Source organism: Salmo salar, chromosome 18 (assembly GCF_965601325.2).
Source record: "Salmo salar chromosome 18, fSalSal1, whole genome shotgun sequence".
NCBI classification, from domain to species: Eukaryota; Metazoa; Chordata; class Actinopteri; order Salmoniformes; family Salmonidae; genus Salmo; species Salmo salar.
In genome coordinates, this window is record NC_138308.1 from 31,421,409 (window position 1) to 31,445,000 (window position 23,592).

At 42.3% G+C, this 23,592-nt stretch overlaps 1 protein-coding gene across 7 annotated transcripts in view; it reads left to right on the plus strand.

Annotated features, from left to right (window-relative positions):
* Window positions 1-944: 944 nt before the first annotated feature.
* The window catches only part of LOC123723767 (E3 ubiquitin-protein ligase MARCHF8), a 157,263-nt gene continuing 134,615 nt past the window's right edge, over window positions 945-23,592 (plus strand). For 5 of the 7 annotated variants that reach the window (XM_082964889.1, XM_082964890.1, XM_082964891.1 and 2 more), the window contains exon 1: window positions 945-1,068. The gene's annotated coding sequence lies outside the window, so the exon portion shown is untranslated. The other 2 variants (XM_082964885.1, XM_082964886.1) reach the window with 2 other exon arrangements.

The following is a 23,592-nucleotide window of genomic DNA, read 5'->3' on the forward strand; positions in this document are numbered from 1 at the left end:
GTCCATCTCAAAGTGCACTGGATTTATAAGCACATAAGAGCATTGGCATACCACAGTCATACTGTGTACCACAACAGTTTGATATGCCACAGCAGTCATCCATTTGGTCTGAGAGAGAGAGAGAGAGAGAGAGCGAGAGGTAAGAGGCCCTCAATGGAAAGATAGCTTGTTGAAATAAATCTTTGGATTTCACTGTTTCTGTCCTTAACAATAACTGTTTTTAATCATGCTGTCTCTCTCTCCTTCTCATTCTCTCTGTCATTATGACTCTCTCTCTCACTCTCCCTCTCTCTCCCTCATTTTCCCTCTCTCCTTCTCTCTCTATTTCCCCCTCTCTCTCAAGCACGCACGCACGCACACACTCACTCCACACACACACACACGTACACACACTCACTCAGTGGCCCAGACACGCGCGTCCCTTTGGCATCCGCTGGTCCCCGTGAGGTGCCCACACACTCCAGACACACACAGAAGCCCTGTTGTCCTGCCCCAGCCCCCAACCACACAGAGACAGACTGGGAATCAGTAATCACATCAAACACAGTGACAGGCCTCACAGAGACGGAGCAAGAGCTCTCTGTCAACAAGGGATAAAGTTTTAGATGAGGGTTATTCACTCACTCTTCAGTATAGCTACTCTCTTTAGGTGGATAGGTTTAGAATAACATGTGACATTGTCAGGTTAGTCATGGTCTGTATTGATTATGTCTTAGAAGAAGAAACATACTGTATAATGAATACATAATATCTTGCTTAGTCAGTGTGGATAGTTTTCAGGTGTATGTACATTTTAACAGTCAACGAAAATCATCCTTATCATCATCATCATGAAAATATCTCAACATTAATATGACCAGCCCTTATCAATCAATGCAACATGAGTTGACGCCTTCTCTGCTGAAGCGCCTGCCCTTTAACGACGTTTTTTTTCTACCAGTCCTATTTTTTTCACTCCATTTTAACGCGGAAGTCAGTGACGCATATAGTCTACTGTACATTCAGATGCAGATGGGAGCTTTGAAATAAACAAAACATCATCGCCATTTAGTTCGGGAGAAAGCGGCGGTGAGTGTTCATTGTTTTGTTCTGCACGGTGCGTACATTTTGAACTGGGATTTGAGCATTTGATCGCCGCGGAGCACTTCAGGAAATGTAAATTATCTGGCTACATTGTAACTGCTGCGCCTTTTATAAAATAATTCTTCCTGAGACGACGCGTGGCTTGATGGACTAGTTTGGACTATACAATTGTGTTAATATCTGCATTTCACGACCGCTGCTGTAGCCTACAGAAATACATAACTGACAGCAATTCTACAACATAAGGAAGTATTAAAAATACGGTTGGTGTGATATTACTTCAAATATGATATGAGCGATATATGGACGCAGAGCGAATCAGCTGCTTTATTCAGCATAATAGGCTATTAATTTCAACTAGCGCCAGGCTACATAGGTATTTTTGCTGTTATTCATTTAATTTGCACAATAATTCTGTTACACATGAATTTCCTCTTTGGGAATGCAACCACTAGGTATTCGTATTCCAGTGTTGACATTAATAATGTTTTATTTGTGATAACGTGAGATAATCCAGATGAAATATTCTCGGATAGGAGAACATGAATAATATTGCGCTGTTCTTTAGTCTATCATCACATATTCGTGAATCGTGCGCATTAATAAAAAGAGAAGTATATTAGATAAACAATGGGTCGGTGACGGATGAGAATGTAGCTTTCATTTTCATATTTCATTATCTGTAATCAAACCTTCAGACTACGCGAGCCTAAACTGCGCGGCTGCTGCGCGATAGCCAAGCCTACAAAAGCAAGGTTTGTTTCATTGTATAGATCTGACGTTTTACCCAGCATATCTCCAATTATTATGTATATTGCGAATCGTGTACCTTATGTAGTTAGTAGACAAAAGCCTAATGAGTGTGTTTCTTTTCTTGGTCATGTGGTTCCAGCATAGACATTCCGGTCACCATCCGGCCTCATTCAGACTGCCCGGTCCCCGGTAGGTAATAAACAGGGAAAGAGAGATGCGATCGATAGGGTGCAGCTGTAGTAGCCCATCTTGACTCATGGGCACAGAGTTATTTGATTTGTTTGTGGATTGCTACACATCCTAGGAGCCTATTGGATTGCATTGATAAGTATTTATGCAGAATATGCTACCGCAGCACGCAATGGGCAGGTTTAGGAATGAACTTGTGGTTTAATTTGAGCGATAATGGTGAGAGAGGAAATAGTGAATGTTGCAGATACATTTATGATCTGGCATCATTATTCTGAGCAGATCTCTCTCTCTCTCTCTCTCTCTCTCTCTCTCTCTCTCTCTCTCTCTCTCTCTCTCTCTCTCTCTCTCTCTCTCTGTGTATGTCCTCAAATGGACTCATCATCTTCTCTCTCAAGTTTTCTTTCCTCTTTACTTCAGTATCACTTCATCATGATGGACGGTTTGATCCGTTTTCCTTCATTTGCTGCCACTAAACTCCATTTTCGACCAATGCATTTACTGCAGTGCTTTGGACTTCATCAACCTCAATTGGATCCTTATTTTTGTACACATTTCCTCTCAGACTCCTTGTGTTTTAGATAGGTGGGTGTGTTTTCTCGCGTGTAGGCTATGCATCCATGTGTGAATGCCTGCCTGTGTAAGTTGCCGCTCTGTATAAGAGCATCTACTAAATGACTTAAATGTGAATGTAATGTGTGTGTGCTGTGCTTTGTGTACAGTACTGCAACAGGCTAATGAACAAGCCTGATGTGTTCTGTGTACAATATAGTCCAGTACTTTAACAGGCAGGGTATGTGTGTGTGTGTGTGTGTGTGTGTGTGTGTGTGGTGTGTGTGCGTGCGTGCGTGTGTGTGTGTGTGTGTGTGTGTGTTACATCACACCAGCAACAGGTTACATCGTAACGGCAGTAACAGGAACAGCGGCATCTAGTGGGCAAAACGTGGTACTTTCACACAAATTTATGGTAAAATAATGCAAGCGACTTACATTTACATTTAAGTAATTTAGCAGACGCTCTTATCCAGAGCGACTTACATATTAGCCATTGACTTCAATGGCTAATATCTCTGAACGGGGAAAACATCACCAGATTCACAGGGAATAGATTGCAAATGGTGAAGAAGCAATACTACAAGCCACAGCTCCATACTACTTGTCAAACATAGAGAACTAACAGTGTATACTGGTTGTTGGGGTGGGGTTGATGTGGGGGGGGTCCATGGCTTTTTACCATTTTATTGGATTCCTCTTACTCAATGGTAGGACGAAGTTTGGTCAATATCGGATGTTGGGTACTATATTTATTGACTATTATGTGAATCCTAAAAAATTAAAGGGTGAATTTGAGTGCAATGAATTAGCTTAATTTCTCTGAGATCAAATTACATTTCAACAAAATAATGTTTCAGGAATGTTAACCCGATCTGTTTCTAGCTACAGAAATGATTTCAGAACAATCTGAGATGGTGGGTGTCAATCCTCTTTCTTTTTCTTATTGCTCTCTGGTATCTTGAGTAGCATGCAGGCATACACCTGCATAACACAATGTATCCTGTGGTGGGGCCTTACTGTAACTAATACTGCTGCTATCTGTCATCATGGGAATACCTGCGATACTGTAGTTGGCTTTCTCAAAACACTCTGGACACTGTCACTGTGGAGTTTCTGATTGCTTTCTGTTGGTTAAAAATATGTATTTGACCAAATGTGCAGTGGGGATATGTAGTCCTGTGTCTATTTACAGAAAGCATGTGGTTATATAATGGGTCATAGCATTATTTATTTGAGACTATTCCATTGGTCTTAAAGGGTGGAGAACAGCCCATCTGGCCTGGCTTTGCTCTACTGTTCTGTTCAGCTGTGTGTTCTCTCCATACAGTATCAGCCTGCTGTCTTTGTGTTAAAGCTAATATATTAAGGGGATGGATTGTCAACAGTCTGTAAAGTCAGAGGGGTTTTAAGTCAAACCAAGAGGTCCAACAAGCCAGTACTTCCTTAAGAAACTCAGAGTAAAGTAAACTCAGGCAGTTGTATTGTATTTGTTTGTATTCAGGCAGCAGTTTGTCCATGAGTGCAGCTGCCATGACACTTGTGTGATCAGAGAGAGGTTTCCATCGGGTAGACATCTTGGTAATTGACTATCTTTGCTAAAGCTGTCAGACCTCCTTACAAACGTAAGAGGAGAGAGACCTGTCAATAGACAGAGAGAGAAATTATATTTAAACTTCCCAATTAAGAAGCTAAATCAGGAGAAGCCCTGTCACATCTGTCAATGAACGTGGTGAAAAAACGACAGGGGAGAAGAGAGAAAGCCAAGCGACTTTTTCTATTAAATCAATTCATAATTCGTTCTCTTAGAGGTGCGTTTTGAGGAGAGTAATTTTATCCAATTAACTATTAATCTTCCTCTTTTTTTTTTACAATGTGACTAGGGTTGGCACAATTACCATATAACTGTGTAACCAACAGTTATGGATGAAGACTGTCATGAAAAAAACTAAAATATCGTAATGGTTCAAATAAATCATACTAAAATGAATAGCTGACTGAAGATGGGATGGCCGGGCATTCGTATGGCAATTTGGCTGGTAAACTCATGGAGGTACACTTGAAATGGCTGCCTGATATTGTAATGCCATCATTTAAATGTTAATGTAGAATGATCATTCAAATTATGTTAACTGATGTGGTTATGCAATGCACTGTAGTTTTTGTAGTCAGTTGAATTGAATCAACAAATTACAACACATATTGATGGGTACACTTCCTGCTTTTACTTCCTGCTTTCTCCTCGCAGTTGCTGCCAGTTCACCACCCATTACTCCATCATTGACTTGAATGAGGATACCTGTTCTATTCATTTTATTTCTATGGCACAGGCAGTCAGGAGCGGAGGAGAGAAGAGGAAAAATGGCCAATTACCATTATCCAAAATTCCATGACCATCACAGCCCTAGGTGTGACACAGTATGGTGGTGATTCTTAACAATGTCCTTGCAGTTAAAAGTGAGTTTGGAGTAGCAGAAGATTTATTTATCAGTTATCACTCATTCCCTATTGTGTTAATTTAAATAGAAATAGGTTTTTAAACCAAATTAATTGTGAGTAGCAAGGACAAGTAGACTATTTCCTAGAAAGCCCTTGCCTTTTCAGGAAATGTACTCATTAATAGTCATCTTTGTATGGACTTTTACCAGGTGCAACATCCATTTGCAGCTCTTTTGGCCTCAATCATATTTGACTTGTCATATGTCATTAATGTCAAACTATGGCTGTGTTTCAAAATGCGTACTTGTGTTTCTGTCTGGAGTGTATAGCGAGTATGGATGTCAACTTTCATTTTTCAAGTGTGATTCCAAACGTGTTTTTATTTTTAGATTGTTCAGAAATAAGGCATCACAATACACACTAAATACTGACCTATCTCTCCCTAATCTCCTTTTCATCCTCATCATCTTCAACATTAGTTTGTGTCTATAGAAGAGCATTTCCTCTTATGAGAACTCATGTTCAGGAGAGGACTGTATAAAATGTAGTCAGAAGAGGACTGTATAAAATGTAGTCAGGAGAGGATTGTTTATAAAACATTCCAGGGGTTTCAAAGGCTCTGATGAAGTTTGTGTCAAATTAAGAGAATTTACTCTTATCAGAAGTCATGGGCAGGATGTTGTACACTATAAAACTTTCCAGTGGGTTTTCTGAGGCTCTGATAATGTCAATGCGTCTTTATAACTGAGTTAACAAGATGTTTTACTGTGTGGGCGTGCTCTCTCTCTCTCTTCATTTTCCACTTTCAAAGTCTCTCTTTTTCTCTCTCCTTGCTCTCACGCACTCTCTCTCGCGCGCGCTGTCCATCTTTCTGTCTGTCTGTGTCTCATCACCACTATAAAGAAGCTTATCTTATTTCCTAGTTGTGCACACAAGGGCAAATTCCCCCTGTTAGTCTTTCTAGCCAGTCCTTTTTGATTGTTCTAGAAAAATATGTAGATTGAAACAAAGCAACAGTAAACACATGATGCCCCCCGGGCCATTTGAGATATTATCGTGTGACCACAGATTATCCATTATATTGACCAGATACTCAAGTGGCTACTCTAACAATGAAAAAAATATATTCTAAATTGGAAGGCAGTTTGCCTGGGTACCAGTCTCTTTAGCTAATTCACTCCCTGTACTCCATATCAAGTGTGAAAGGCAATGACAAGAAGTGCTAAGGACTGGAATGTTAGATAAAGAGACTGGTGCTCAGACTAGAAGGCATTAGTGAGGAGGCAAGATCAGGTGGGACCTTTCTAGCCAATGAGAGGGCAGATACAGTTGAAATCGGAAGTTTACATACACTTAGGTTGGAGTCATTAAAACTCGTTTTTCAACCACTCCACAAATTTCTTGTTAACAAACTATAGTTTTGGCAAGTCGGTTAGGACATCTACTTTGCATGACACAGTCATTTTTCCAACAATTGTTTACAGACAGATTATTTCACTTATAATTCACTGTATTACAATTCCAGTGGGTCAGAAGTTTACATACACTAAGTTGACTGTGCCTTTAAACAGCTTGGAAAATTCCAGAAAATGTCATGGCTTTAGAAGCTTCTGATAGGCTAATTGACATAATTTGAGTCAATTGGAGGTGTACCTGTGGATGTATTTTTTTAAATTTATTTTTTAAAAGTTCTCATTTACAACTGCGACCTGGCCAAGATAAAGTAAAGCAGTGCGACACAAACAACAACACAGAGTTACACATGGAATAAACAAACATACAGTCAGTAATACAATAGAAAAAATCTATATACAGTGTGTGGCTCAGTTGGTAGAGCATGGTGTTTGCAACGCCAGGGTTGTGGGTTCGATTCCCACGGGGGACCAGTACGGGGAAGAAAAAAAACATTTGTGAAATGTACGCATTCACTACTGTAAGTCGCTCTGGATAAGAGCGTATGCTAAATGACTAAAATGTAAATGTAAGGTTAGGGAGGAAAGGCAATAAATAGGCCGTAGTGGCGAAGTAATTACAATTTAGCAATTAAACACTGGAGTGATAGATGTGCAGAAGATGAATGTGCAAGTAGAGATACTGGGGTGCAAAGGAGCAAAAAAATAAATAACAGTATGGGGATGAGGTAGTTGGATGGGCTATTTACAGATGGGCTATGTACAGGTGCAGTGATCTGTGAGCTGCTCTGACAGCTGATGCTTAAAGTTAGTGAGGGAGATATGAGTCTCCAGCTTCAGTGATTTTTTTTTTGCAATTCATTCCAGTCATTGGCAGCAGAGAACTGGAAGGAAAGGCGGCCAAATGAGGAATAGGCTTTGGGGGTGACCAGAGAGATATACCTGCTGGAGCGCTTTCTACGGGTGGGTGCTGCTATGGTGACCAGTGAGCTGAGATAAGGCGGGGCTTTACCTAGCAAAGACTTATGGATGACCTGGAGCCAGTGGGTTTGGCGACGACTATGAAGCGAGGGCCAGCCAACGAGAGCATACAGGTCGCAGTGGTGGGTAGTATATGGGGCTTTGGTGACAAAACGGATGGCACCCTGATAGACTGCATCCAATTTGCTGAGTAGAGTGTTGAAGGCTATTTTGTAAATGACATCGCCGAAGTCAAGGATCGGTAGGATAGTCAGTTTTACGAGGGTATGTTTGGCAGCATGAGTGAAGGATGCTTTGTTGCGAAATAGGAAGCTGATTCTAGATTTAATTTTGGATTGGAGTTGCTTAATGTGAGTCTGGAAGGAGAGTTTACAGTCTAACCAGACACCTAGGTATTTGTAATTGTCCACATATTCTAAGTCAGAACCGTCCAGAGTAATAATGCTGAACGGGCGGGCAGAGATCGGTTGAAGAGCATGCATTTAGTTTTACTTGCATTTAAGAGCAGTTGGAGGCCACGGAAGGAGAGTTGTATGTCATTGAAGCTCATCTGGAGGTTAGTTAACACAGTGTCCAAAGAAGGGCCTACCTTCAAACGCAGTGCCTATTTGCTTGACATCATGGGAAAATTAAAAGAAATTAGCAAAGACCTCAGAAAAAATATTGTAGACCTCCACAAGTCTGGTTCATCCTTGGGAGCAATTTCCAAATGCCTGAAGGTACCACGTTTATCTGTACAAACAATAGTACGCAAGTATAAACACCACGGGACCACGCAGCTGTCATACCGCTCAGGAAGGAGACGTGTTCTGTCTCCTACAGATGAACGTATTTTGGTGCGAAAAGTGCAAATCAATCCCAGAACATCAGCAAAGGATCTTGTGAAGATGCTGGAGGAAACAGGTACAAAAGTATCTATATCCACAGTAAAACGAGTCCTATATCGACATAACCTGAAAGGCTGCTCTGCAAGGAAGAAGCCACTGCTCCAAAACCACCATAAAAAAAGCCAGACGAGGGTTTGCAACTGCACATGGGGATGAAGATCGTACTTTTTGGAGAAATGTCTTCTGGTCTGATGAAACAAAAATAGAACTGTTTGGCCATAATGACCATTGTTATGTTTGAAGGAAAAAGGGGGATGCTTGCAAGCCGAAGAACACCATCCCAACCGGGAAGCATGGGGGTGGCAGCATCATGTTGTGGGGGTGCTTTGCTGCAGGAGGGACTGGTGCACTTCACAAAATAGATGGCATCATGAGGAGGGAAATTATGTGAATATATTGAAGCAACATCTCAAGACATCAGTCAGGAAGTTAAAGCTTGGTCGAAAATGGGTCTTCCAAATGGACAATGACCCCAAGCATACTTCCAAAGTTGTGGCTTAAGGACAACAAAGTCAAGGTATTTGAGTGGCCATCACAAAGCCCTGACCTCAATCCTATAGAAAATGTGTCGGCAGAACTGAAAAAGCATGTGCGAGCAAGGAGGCCTACAAACCTGACTCCGTTACACCAGCTCTGTCAGGAGGAATGGGCCAAAATTCACCTAACTTATTGTGGGAAGCTTGTGGAAGGCTACCTGAAATGTTTCACCCAGGTTAAACAATTTAAAGGCAATGCTACCAACTACTAATTGAGTGTATGTAAACTTCTGACCCACTGGGAATGTGACGAAAGAAATACAAGCTGAAATAAATCATTCTCTCAACTATTATTCTGACATTTCACATTCTTAAAATAAAGTGGTGATCCTAACTGACCTAAGACAGGGAATTTTTACTAGGATTAAATGTCAGGAATTGTGAAAAACTGAGTTTAAATGTATTTGGCTAAGGTGTATGTAAACATCCCACTTCAACTGTACGCGTGTGAACAATAGGCACAACTCCGATATAGTGTTTTTTGTCAAAGATGCCTTGATGTCACGTGTCCTACACATCAGTACACTCAAAACAACTTAAGCATTATGAAACTTCTATTCAATCAAACAAGCCACACGTAGCAAATAAGCCATTACATTTTTTGTTAATCAAATTCGACACTTTCATTGACCTCCACAAAAACTCCTTGCTTGGTGAGCGAAAAAACGCCACCTGCTGCTTTGCCTCTTCCTCTCTGGTGTGACTCACAAATTTCAGTAAATTACTATAGCTCCCACCTCAGTCCAATCAATGTCATTTAGTAAATGCCGGATCTCTATGGCAAGACACATCATTCACCCAAGTTTCGTCAAAATCAGGCCAGTGCTGTCTGAGATATCGTGCGTGACGGACGAACGAAGACCGATCCACAGTCCCCTCCCTGATTTCATTTAGGGGGACAATGAGAGAAATATTGATTCAGACACACACACACAGCCTCTTACCCCTCTGTGCGGTTGTGTCGCGATAATCTCCCGAATTGTGCACTTGTTCACTTCCCATCATGGATTTGAAAGGAAATGACTGGTACTATGTAAGAAATATGGTGGGAACTCCCTCTAGCCCATGCCTACACCAATCTAAATCCTTTACATTTTTGTGGAGTAGTGAACGAGTGCACACTTAAGGAGAAATTGTTTGGATGCAACCTGTGTCTTCACTGTGATTATTATGTCACTGCTTTTATGAGGAGACATTTGCTATGTGTTACTTTTTCTCCACTATGATCAGACTGGTGGCAGCATTAACTTTGAGGCGGCAGCATTAACTATGAGGCGGCAGCATTAAAGTATTTTTAGCCAGATCCTAATTGGTATGTCAAATGTTATGTTCCTTTTGATGGCACAGAAGGACCTTCTTGCCTTGTCTCTCAGATTGTTCACAGCTTTGTGGAAGTTACCTGTGACGCTGATGTTTAGGCCAAGGTATGTATAGTCTGTCTCGCTCTCTCTCGCTCTCTCTGTCTAGCTGGGAAATTAAGTAATTCTCTTTGAAACATATCTGCTCTTTCCAGGTTAGGTTAGGGCTCTTTCCAGGTTAGGTTAGGGCTCTTTGCAGGTTAGGTTAGGGCTCTTTCCAGGTTAGGTTAGGGCCCTTTCCGGATTGGTTAGGGCGCTTTCCAGGTTAGTTTAGGGCTCTTTCCAGGTTAGTTTAGGGCTCTTTCCAGGATTGGTTAGGGCTCTTTCCAGGATTGGTTAGGGCTCTTTCCAGGTTAGGTTAGGGCTCTTTCCAGGTTAGGTTAGGGCGCTTTCCAGGTTAGGTTAGGGCGCTTTCCAGGTTAGGTTAGGGCGCTTTCCAGGTTAGGTTAGGGCGCTTTCCAGGTTAGTTTAGGGCTCTTTCCAGGATTGGTTAGGGCTCTTTCCAGGATTGGTTAGGGCTCTTTCCGGGTTAGGGTTAGGTTAGGGCTCTTTCCGGGTTAGGGTTAGGTTAGGGCTCTTTCCGGGTTAGGGTTAGGTTAGGGCTCTTTCCGGGATAGGGTTAGGTTAGGGCTCTTTCCGGGATGGGTTAGGTTAGGGCTCTTTCCGGGTTAGGGTTAGGTTAGGGCTCTTTCCAGGTTAGGTTAGGGCTCTTTCCAGGTTAGGTTAGGGCTCTTTCCAGGTTAGGTTAGGGCTCTTTCCAGTTGGGGCTCTTTCCAGGTTAGGTTAGGGCTCTTTCCAGGTTAGGTTAGGGCGCTTTCCAGGTTAGGTTAGGGCGCTGTCCAGGTTAGTTTAGGGCTCTTTCCAGGATTGGTTAGGGCTCTTTCCAGGATTGGTTAGGGCTCTTTCCAGGATTGGTTAGGGCTCTTTCCGGGTTAGGATTAGGTTAGGGCTCTTTCCGGGTTAGGATTAGGTTAGGGCTCTTTCCGGGTTAGGATTAGGTTAGGGCTCTTTCCAGGATTGGTTAGGGCTCTTTCCAGGTTAGGTTAGGGCTCTTTTCAGGTTAGGGTTAGGTTAGGGCTCTTTTCAGGTTAGGGTTAGGTTAGGGCTCTTTTCAGGTTAGGGTTAGGTTAGGGCTATTTTCAGGTTAGGTTAGGGCTCTTTCCAGGTTAGGGTTAGGTTAGGGCCATTTCCAGGTTAGGTTAGGGCTCTTTCCAGGTTAGGGTTAGGGCTATTTTCAGGTTAGGGTTAGGGCTATTTTCAGGTTAGGGCTATTTCCAGGTTGGGTTAGGGCTATTTCCAGGATAGGGTTAGGGCAGGGCTATTTTCAGGATAGGGTTAGGGCAGGGCTATTTTCAGGATAGGGTTAGGGCAGGGCTATTTTCAGGATAGGGTTAGGTTAGGGCTCTTTCCAGGTTAAGGTTAGGGCTCTTTCCAGGTTAGGGTTAGGTTAGGGCTATTTTCAGGTTAGGGTTAGGTTAGGGCCATTTCCAGGTTAGGTTTGGGCTATTTTCAGGTTAGGTTAGGGCAATTTTCAGGTTAGGGTTAGGACAATTTTCAGGTTAGGGTTAGGTTAGGGCTATTTCCAGGTTAGGGCTCTTTGCAGTTATTGTTACATTTTTCAGCAATTTTGGAAATGGCAAAAGAATGTGATAAGAGTTCATCAGATGAGTCAAAACTGACAAAAGTAAGCACTGTGCTTTTATACAGATTAATTCACATACTGTAGCTTTCAGTATGCAGGATGACTGTGAGGAAGCAAAGGTAGCCAATAGAAAAACCTGTAAACACTCACCACTGTGGGAAACCGCTCTGTGTGTGTGTGTGTGTGTGTGTGTGTGTGTGTGTGTGTGTGTGTGTGTGTGTGTGTGTGTGTGTGTGTGTGTGTGTGTGTTGGCAACTTTGGTGTTGCCAGCATTTTCCTCTAAATTACTCAATCTTCCCCTGCCCTGCTCTGTGCTCCACTATGTCTACCTGTCTACTGTTCTCTAAAGTAACTCAATCTTCCCCTGCCCTGCTGTAAGAATGGACCATGTATGAAGCTCTTTATCTGTAGTAGTTATAGTTCACAGTGATTTCACTGCAGCCAGGAGCAACTGTTCTCTACAGTAACTCAATCTACCCCTGCTGTGTCTGTGCTCCACTATGTCTGCCTGTCTACTGTTCTCTACAGTAACTCAATCTACCCCTGCTGTGTCTGTGCTCCACTATGTCTGCCTGTCTACTGTTCTCTACAGTAACTCAATCTACCCCTGCTGTGCTCTACTATGTCAGTCTAACAGGGAATATTGATCCTCTCTAATAGCTTCTCTCTTTCTATGGATGATGTCAGACCCCCAACCACTATCCTAGCATCCCTAAAGCACCTGCAGTGGAAAGAACTCTGTGGTGGTTGGAATGTAGGACAATAGTTTTTGTCCCTGGATGTTTTCGTAAAGGCGGTTTGCACAGCCCCCCGAATCACACTGATAGGAGCTAGGCAGGAGGCGATTAGCGGTAGTGGGCTGCATTTATATAGCGCTTTTGACAAAGCCTGAAAACACTTCGCGTTATGCCTATATGGGGGATAATTCATCCCATTCCACTACCCACCTGGGTGATGCGTGGTGGACATTTTGTGCCAGAACGCTCACCAAACCATGCGCCATGGTAGCTGAGAGGAGAGAGGAATGGTAATGGTACGCAATGAAACTGGAAAAAGTTGACAGCCCCCGGGCAGAAGTGCTGGCTCAGCTAGAATGGATGGGGAGTAGTAATACATTATCTCTCTTTTTGATTATGTACTGTACATTACCTGCCTGTGGATGATGATGTCGTTATGGTCATTGTGCTCCTTCAAGGTTTCAGGCTTTCGGTTTTGTGGCCCTGAAATAGCAGTTCTGCTTTATACAGAGGCCTTTTCATTCATTGTGGATGTATACACTCTTAGAAAAAAGGGTTCCAAAAGGGTTCTGTGGCTGTCCCCATTGGAGAACCCTTATTGGTTCCCTGTAAAACCCTCTGTGGAAAGGGTTCTACATGGAACCCAAAAGGGTTTTACCTGGATCCAAAAGGGTTCTACCTGAACCCAAAAGGGGTTCTTCGAAGGGTTCTCCTATGGGGACAGCCAAAGAAATCTATTTGGTTCTAGATAGCACTTTTTTTCTAAGATTTGATTAACAGCACAGCACTTGTGTTTTGAAAGTTAAATTCATGGGTGGACACTTTATTTGTCATGGCGGTGTATTTTTGATTGAACTTTAATTCATCCAGATTGGCCTGATTACAATAAACTGACCTGGTAGACTTGATAAACAGCATAGTACTGTGCCTTTGAATTTACATCCATGGGGAAAAGCTTTATTCAGAACTTTGAAATCACTGTGGACTGGAACTACTACAGATAAAGAGCTTCCTACGGCGTCCATTCTTACCGGCCTCTACGGAAAAACATTCCTATAATGATGAAAGTACAAAGGACTGCAAAGCATAACACGCGTGCACACAACGTGACTTTGTGAGTGTAAACAGAGATTATGTTCTGTGTGAACAGCAATCATCATCATTCCTTATTGCTTTAGTGTGTTTTCTGAAGATGGTCTTAACTGAATAGTGTGTCCTCTTACACAGCACACAGAAGCTTGCCAGCTTGTGCTTGACCATCAATGAGGTTTACAGGCTGATACACGTGTACGGTACGAGTCTGTTATCTTTGGAAACGTATAATGAAAGACGTGTGTGTGATTATAAAGTATTTTACTGTACTTCAATACAGACCTGTGTCAATGATGATATTATAAAAATGTATTTTCTAGGTTTGTTGACTACAGTGAGATAAGGATGTGGTTCAAACAACCCCTGCTACACATCACTCTGATTAATATCAGTTCTGTTGTTGTGGATATGATGAGGGGAGGGATGGGAGAGAAGGAAGAGAGAGAGAGGGGAGGAGTGACTTCATTAGGAACCCTCTTGACTTGACATGTCAAAGAAGGTTCTGGAATCCTCACCATCTGTCTCTCTGTCTGAGCCAGCTTTACCAGCTTATGGCTTCTGTACCAGTACTGAGTCTTCAACACTTTTCTTTGAAAAGAAACACAGCTTAAAGGCTAGAAGAAAATACTTGTCTAAGACGTAATATGAAATATAACATAAAGGGTACAGAAGAATGACATTCTTTCTGGTTTCACTTGAAAGAAAAAGTTACATATTTCTTTACAAGTCAGAGCAGCTAACTTTGCAAGCAGTAGGATACTTCCTCGTTCTCTCTCTAACAGGAATACAAATTGCTACAGGGCTTTGTTAAGCCACAGATAAATGTATAATTCTTGCATTTTTCAACGCATTTATGGAGGACTATATAGCATTTCTATCTGGGACATGCTAAGCCCTTTATCTAATTTTTGCACTCTGCACTGTCTGACTGCATCCAGTGCCTTCGGAAAGTATTCAGACCCCTTGACTTTTTCCACATTTTGTTACGTTACAGACTTATTCTAAAAATGATTAAATTAAACAATTTCCTCAGCAATCTACACACAATACCCAATAATGACATAGCGAAATCAGGTTTTTAGAAATGTTTGGAAATTTTATTTAAACCTAAAAACAGAAACACCTTATTTTCATAAGTATTCAGACCCTTTGCTATGAGACTCGAAATTGAGCTCAGGTGCATCCTTTTTCCATTGATCATCCTTGAGATGTTTCTACAACTTGATTGGAGTCCACCTGCGGTAAATTCAATCAATTTGACATGATTTGGAAAGGCACACACCTGTCTACAGTGGGGGGAAAAGTATTTGATTCCCTGCTGATTTTGTATATTTGCCCACTGACAAAGAAAGGATCAGTCTATAATTTTAATGGTAGGTTTATTTGAACAGTGAGAGACAGAATAACAACAAAAATATCCAGAAAAACGCATGTCAGAAATGTTATAAATTGATTTGCATTTTAATGAGGGAAATAAGTATTTGACCCCCCTCTCAATCAGAAAGATTTCTGGCTCCCAGGTGTCTTTTATACAGGTAACGAGCTGAGATTAGGAGCACACTCTTAAAGGGAGTGCTCCTAACCGCAGCTTGTTACCTGTAAAAACAGACACCTGTCCACAGAAGCAATCAATCAATCAGATTCCAAACTCTCCACCATGGCCAAGACCAAAGAGCTCTCCAAGGATGTCAGGGACAAGATTGTAGACCTACACAAGGCTGGAATGGGCTACAAGACCATCGCCAAGCAGCTTGGTAAGAAGGTGACAACAGTTGGTGCGATTAATCGCAAATGGAAGAAACACAAAAGAACTGTCAATCTCCCTCGGCCTGGGGCTCCACGCAAGATCTCACCTCGTGGAGTTGCAATGATCATGAGAACGGTGAGGAATCAACCCAGAAATACACGGGAGGATCTTGTCAATGATCTCAAGTCAGCTGGGACCATAGTCACCAAGAAAACAATTGGTAACACACTACGCCGTGAAGGACTGAAATCCTGCAGTGCCCGCAAGGTCCCCCTGCTCAAGAATACATATACATGCCCGTCTGAAGTTTGCCAATGAACATCTGAATGATTCAGAGGACAACTGGTGAAAGTGTTGTGGTCAGATGAGACCAAATGGAGCTCTTTGGCATCAACTCAACTCGCCGTGTTTGGAGGAGGAGGAATGCTGCCTATGACCCCAAGAACACCATCCCCACCGTCAAACATGGAGGTGGAAACATTATGCTTTGGGGGTGTTTTTCTGCTAAGGGGACAGGACAACTTCACCGCATCAAAGGGACGATGGACGGGGCCATGTACCGTCAAATCTTGGGTGAGAACCTCCTTCCCTCAGCCAGGGCATTGAAAATGGGTCGTGGATGGGTATTCTAGCATGACAATGACCCAAAACACACGGCCAAGGCAACAAAGGAGTGGCTCAAGAAGAAGCACATTAAGGTCCTGGAGTGGCCTAGCCAGTCTCCAGACCTTAATCCCATAGAAAATCTGTGGAGGGAGCTGAAGGTTCGAGTTGCCAAACGTCAGCCTCGACACCTAAATGACTTGGAGAAGATCTGCAAAGAGGAGTGGGACAAAATCCCTCCTGAGATGTGTGCAAACCTGGTGGCCAACTACAAGAAACGTCTGACCTCTGTGATTGCCAACAAGGGTTTTGCCACCAAGTACTAAGTCATGTTTTGCAGAGGGGTCAAATACTTATTTCCCTCATTAAAATGTAAATCATTTTATAACATTTTTGACATGCGTTTTTCTGGATTTTTTTGTTGTTATTCTGTCTCTCACTGTTAAAATATACCTACTATTAAAATTATAGACTGACCATTTCTTTGTAAGTGGACAAATGTACAAAATCAGCAGGGGATCAAATACTTTCCACCCCCCACTGTATATAAGGTCCCACACTTGTCAGTGCATGTCAGCGCAAAAACCAAGATATGAGGTCAAAGGAATTGTCCGTAGAGCTCAGAGACAGGATTCTGTCAAGGCACAGATCTGGGGAAGGGTACCAACAATTTTCTGCAGCAGTGAAGGTCCTCAAGAACACAGTGGCCTCCATCATTCTTAAATGGAAGAATTTTAGAACCATTAAGACTCTTCCTAAAGCTGTCCGCCCATCCAAACTGAGCAATCGGTGGTGAAGGGCCTTGGTCAGGGAGGTGACCAAGAACTCGATGGTTGTGAATACTGTTTTTTATTATTCATTACATTTGCAAACATTTCTAAAAATGTGTTTTTGCTTCGTCTTGATGGGGTATTGTGTGTAGATTGCTAAGGATTTTTATTTATTTAATCCATTTTAGAATAAGGCTGTAATATAACAAAATGTTGAAAAAGTCAAGGGGTCTGAATACTTTCCGAAGGCAATGTGTATATACACTGCTCAAAAAAATAAAGGGAACACTAAAATAACACATCCTAGATCTGAATGAATGAAATAATCTTATTAAATACTTTTTTCTTTACATAGTTGAATGTGCTGACAACAAAATCACACAAAAATAATCAATGGAAATCCAATTTATCAACCCATGGAGGTCTGGATTTGGAGTCACACTCAAAATGAAAGTGGAAAACCACACTACAGGCTGATCTAACTTTGATGTAATGTCCTTAAAACAAGTCAAAATGAGGCTCAGTAGTGTGTGTGGCCTCCACGTGCCTGTATGACCTCCCTACAACGCCTGGGCATGCTCCTGATGAGGTGGCGGATGGTCTCCTGAGGGATCTCCTCCCAGACCTGGACTAAAGCATCCGCCAACTCCTGGACAGTCTGTGGTGCAACGTGGCGTTGGTGGATGGAGCGAGACATGATGTCCCAGATGTGCTCAATTGGATTCAGGTCTGGAGAACGGGCGGGCCAGTCCATAGCATCAGTGCCTTCCTCTTGCAGGAACTGCTGACACACTCCAGCCACATGAGGTCTAGCATTGTCTTGCATTAGGAGGAACCCAGGGCCAAATGCACCAGCATATGGTCTCACAAGGGGTCTGAGGATCTCATCTCGGTACCTAATGGCAGTCAGGCTACCTCTGGCGAGCACATGGAGGGTTGTGCGGCCCCCCAAAGAAATGCCACCCCACACCATGACTGACCCACCGCCAAACCGGTCATGCTGGAGGATGTTGCAGGCAGCAGAACGTTCTCCACGGCGTCTCCAGACTCTGTCACGTCTGTCACGTGCTCAGTGTGAACCTGCTTTCATCTGTGAAGAGCACAGGGTGCCAGTGGCGAATTTGCCAATCTTGGTGTTCTCTGGAAAATGCCAAACGTCCTGCACGGTGTTGGGCTGTAAGCACAACCCCCACCTGTGGACGTCGGGCCCTCATACCACCCTCATGGAGTCTGTTTCTGACCGTTTGAGCAGACACATGCACATTTGTGGCCTGCTGGAGGTCATTTTGCAGGGCTCTGGCAGTGCTCCTCCTGCTCCTCCTTACACAAAGGCGGAGGTAGCGGTCCTGCTGCTGGATTGTTGCCCTCCTACGTCCTCCTCCACGTCTCCTGATCTACTGGCCTGTCTCCTGGTAGCGCCTCCATGCTCTGGACACTACGCTGACAGACACAGCAAACCTTCTTGCCACAGCTCGCATTGATGTGCCATCCTGGATGAGCTGCACTACCTGAGCCACTTGTGTGGGTTGTAGACTCTGTCTCATGCTATCGCTAGAGTGAAAGCACCGCCAGCATTCAAAAGTGACCAAAACATCAGCCAGGAAGCATAGGAACTGAGAAGTGGTCTGTGGTCTCCACCTGCAGAACCACTCCTTTATTGGGGGTGTTTTGCTTATTGCCTATAATTTCCACCTGTTGTCTATTCCATTTGCACAACAGCATGTGGAATTTATTGTCAATCAGTGTTGCTTCCTAAGTGGACAGTTTGATTTCACAGAAGTGTGATTGACTTGGAGTTACATTGTGTTGTTTAAGTGTTCCCTTTATTTTTTTGAGCAGTGTAGTTCTGCTTCATATTTTTTATTTTTTATTTTTATTTTTTTATTTAACCTTTATTTAACCAGGTAGGCTAGTTGAGAACAAGTTCTCATTTACAACTGCGACTTGGCCAAGATAAAGCAAAGCAGAACGACAGAAACAACAACACAGAGTTACACATGGAATAAACAAGCGTGCAGTCAATAACACAATAGAAAAAAATTAAGTCTATATACAGTGTGTGCAAATGGCATGAGGAGGTATGGCAATAAATAGGCCATAGTAGCAAAGTAATTACAATTTAGCAGATTAACACTGGAGTGATAGATGAGCAGATGATGGTGTGTAAGTAGTGATACTGGTGTGCAAAAGAGCAGCAAAGTAAATAAAAACAATATGGGTATGAGGTAGGTAGATTGGGTGGGCTATTTACAGATGGACTATGTACAGCTGCAGCGATCGGTTAGCTGCTCAGATAGCTGATGTTTAAAGTTAGTGAGGGAAATGTAAGTCTCCAGCTTAAGCGATTTTTTTTGCAATTCGTTCCAGTCACTGGCAGCAGAGAACTGGAAGGAAAGGTGGCCAAAGCAGGTGTTGGCTTTGGGGATGACCAGCGAGATATACCTGCTGGAGCGCGTGCTACAGATGGGTGTTGTTATCGTGACCAGTGAGCTGAGATAAGGCGGAGCTTTACCTAGCATAGACTTATAGATGACCTGGAGCCAGTGGGTCTGGCGACGAATATGTAGAGAGGGCCAGCCGACTAGAGCATACAGGTCGCACATCATCCATTGTAAATTTGTTTATACATCCGTAATATGTATAATTATTCATTTTTTTCTGTTTATGGTGTAAGTGGATTTGTAAATTAGTCGTAAAATATTCTGTCAGTATATTATGTTTATCACCTTTATATTCTGTATGTTGATTTTGTATACGTGGCAGCACCATTTTACCAAATCAAATTCCAGGTATATGTAAATATGTTTGCAAATAAAGGTGATTCTGATTTGAATGTTTTTGTGGGGGCCCTTCCCTCCACTAGGAGCAGAAAGGAATGTAAAGTAAGTCAAGGGTTGTTGGAGAGTTAATATACAGTCTTCATGCTGAACTGTGAATGCCCCCAGTCATTGGCATGTAGTCTAGTGTACCATAACTGTTACCGCTATACAGCCCAGCCCAGTTACATCATCTTCTGGGTCCTGCCAGGATAAGATGAGAGCAGGGGCGCAACTTAGAAGTGGGGGGGACATAATATATATTTTTATCCAGTCAGATAAACAGCCTACCCGACCGCTCTGAGGCGTCCGCATGGTCCTAAAGCACACCGTTGCCTTGTTTTGTATCACATTGCAATGATTAAACTGGACGGGACAAAAATGCAACTTCAGAATGTGGAGGGGACATGTCCCCCCTGTCCCCAGTGACAGTTGCGTCCCTGGATGAGAGTAATAAACGTACACATCACAGTGGCACGAGGAGTTGGGACTAGACTGTAGTGCAGTTAGTTGACAGTCTTCAACTGGCTTTTGTGTGGACTTGTCAGTGTTTTCACTATAATGAGCTATCGTTCCGGCGGGCCTCCCCTGTTGCCCACTATATATTCATTGTCACATCCTTTAGTTTCATTGCCATGGAAAACTCTGGTGAATATTTGTTTTTTCTACTTCACTTCCCACTTGTGGGAAATATGCATTAAACACTATTAGGTTTTTTACTTGAGTCTATAATTTGGAATCAGTTAATTTCAATGGAAACTTCTGTGAAGGCCCCAGACCTGGATGTCGGTCTATCCGGACTAGTCTTGGCATTCTGCCTGAGAAAATAAACTCTAGGGAAAACACTGCTGGGTTTTTCATTGTTTTGATGAGTCATAACTTTGTTAAAGATTACTGATAACAGTTTACTGTTAATGGTTTATAAAGATTACTAATAACTGGGTAGTTTACTGTTGTTGATGGCTTGTTTTGGTTGACACATCTTCCAGTAAGTGTACTGAGACCTGTGGCTCTCTCGGTCATGTGATTTCACAAAGGAAGTGATATGACAACTGACACTTCTCTTTACTGTGTACTGTAAGTCCTGTGTGTGTACATGCTGAATTTTCCATATAGCTCATACTTTCTAATGATAACAATATGGTTATCATAGTTTTTAATAATGAATAGAACCAAGCAGATTGACGGTTCATAATGAACAGAAAAATGTATTAGTCATATCACACTGAATCCTTGGAAGTGCGTACTGCGTGTGTGGTTAGTATACACTTATACATCTACGGTCTTGATTTCCTTGGTTCTTCTGCAAATGGGTTTGGGTTTATAGGATGAAGCATTGCTGTGGTTTATGTCAATGGGAAATCAATGATCCTGTTGGATGAAGCGGTATCAGAGTAATTTCCTCTCAGCAGCTCAGGCTGCCTTAATCATCATACACATGAAACTGTGAAACCATGCCATGAACTATTGCCCGCATCTCTCAGAGATGGACTGATGCAAGCAGCATTGTTTGAGAAAGTGTGTGTGTGTGTCTGTGTCAGTGATAGCACAACAGTGTGTGTGTGTTTACGTGTGTGTGTGTGTGTGTGTGTGTGTGTCTGTGCATGGCCTCTCAATCAACTTCCCCTTCTCATTTTGACTTTCTGATGTGTTTGCACTTTTCTCCTCTTCCTGTTGTTTTCCAGGTGTTTTTATTTCATTCTGCTCTTCTAGCAAAATATGTAATCAGTCTCCTCACCTCTCCCTGTCATTTATTCTCTCCATCCTCTCTCCTCTCTCTTAATACATTTTAGAACAAGGCTGTGACGTAAAAATATCTAGGAATCGGAATACTTTCTGAATGCGTTGTATGTGATGGGAGATTCTCCAGGGGAGAGAGTGTCAGTCCAACAGCTCCCTGTCACAGGGTACAATTCCCCAATTCAGTCCAGTGACTTTCTAAATCTCCTCTGGTCATCCATGCGTTTATGTGGAGACTATCCTCTCTCTGTTTTTCAGATTCCTATCTATCATGACATGCAGTGTTGAACCTGTGTGTGTGTGTGTGTGTGTGTGTGTGTGTGTGTGTGTGTGTGTGTGTGTGTGTGTGTGTGTGTGTGTGTGTGTGTGTGTGTGTGTGTGTGTGTGTGTGTGTGTGTGTGTGTGTGTGTGTGTGTGTGTGATTGTGTGCATGTGTGAATCTCTGAGCAGTGAGCAGCCAGGTAAAGCTGTGGACCAAAGAAATATAGACAGGACCATGCCCAAGGCTATGCACATCATTCCAGACAGAGAGAGGGAGCGAGACATGGCTCTATTGCAGGGTTGGAGTCAATTCTATTTCAATTCCAGTCAATTCAGGAAGTGCCTTGAAATTCCAATTCCAATTTTCTTCAATGCTTTTCAATGAATTGGAATTGAAATTTGGATTACTTTCTGAATTTCCCAACCATGTAATATTGTCTAGTCTAGGACCACAGCCCATATGGTTACATGAACCTACAGTATGCCTACAGAACAGAAAGTATGTGATTATATAGTATCATGTGTCTGTGTCTCATAGAAAATGTGAGTACAATGTAGTGAAATGAGATGTCATCTTATACCCAGTTGTAAGGCATTAATCCACTCTTCCTAGTCTGTATTAAACAGGATGGATATTAACTGTGTTAAAACAGGATGAATATTAACTGTGTATAAACAGGATGGATATTAACTGTGTTTAAACAGGATGGATATTAACTGTGTATAAACAGGATGGATATTAACTGTGTATAAACAGGATGGATATTAACTGTGTATAAACAGGATGGATATTAACTGTGTATAAACAGGATGGATATTAACTGTGTATAAACAGGATGGATATTAACTGTGTATAAACAGGATGGATATTAACTGTGTATAAACAGGATGGATATTAACTGTGTGTAAACAGGATGGATATTAACTGTGTGTAAACAGGATGGATATTAACTGTGTGTAAACAGGATGGATATATACTGTGTATAAACAGGATGGATATATACTGTGTATAAACAGGATGGATATTAACTGTGTATAAACAGGATGGATATTAACTGTGTATAAACAGGATGGATATTAACTGTGTATAAACAGGATGGATATTAACTGTGTATAAACAGGATGGATATTAACTGTGTATAAACAGGATGGGTATTAACTGTGTATAAACAGGATGGGTATTAACTGTTTAAACAGGATGGATATTCAGGAAGGTCCTCATGTGTTATTAGACATGTTCAAAGTTTCAGCAAGACACAATGTGTATGAATAATCAAAGACTCAAGCAGCAGGTGTGTGTGTGTGTGTGTGTGTGTGTGTGTGTGTGTGTGTGTGTGTGTGTGTGTGTGTGTGTGTGTTGACAGCAATCAGAACCAGGGTGATGCCATGTCATTTACAGCTGTTGTAATTTTTCTGTCTCTGTCTGTCTGTCTGTCTGTCTGTCTGTCTGTCTGTCTGTCTGTCTGTCTGTCTGTCTGTCTGTCTGTCTGTCTGTCTGTCTGTCTGTCTGTCTGTCTGTCTGTCTGTCTGTCTGTCTGTCTGTCTGTCTGTCTGTCTGTCTGTCTGTCTGTCTGTCTGTCTGTCTGTCTGTCTGTCTGTCTGTCTGTCTGTCTGTCTGTCTGTCTGTCTGTCTGTCTGTCTGTCTGTCTGTCTGTCTGTCTGTCTGTCTGTCTGTCTGTCTGTCTGTCTGTCCACTCTGTGTTCAAAGCCCTGTCTCAGACTTCTCATCCCTAACACTCATTAGCATATATTCTAATGAGGTTGACAATCGTATTACTGAAGAGCCTGAAATGTCAGTGATGCTGGTGATTGAGCCGGCTAGCATAGAGGAGGAGGATAACATTTAGGAGAAAGGAGGACCTGAACTGTATTCACACTACTGCTCTCATGTCTCTGGGTGAGTATTTTTCCAGATAAGTGCTGCTAGTTCAATAATGTAAGCACATTGATTAGGAGCTGAAGCATTGAGTCTCATTACCAGGAGGTGTGTAGCT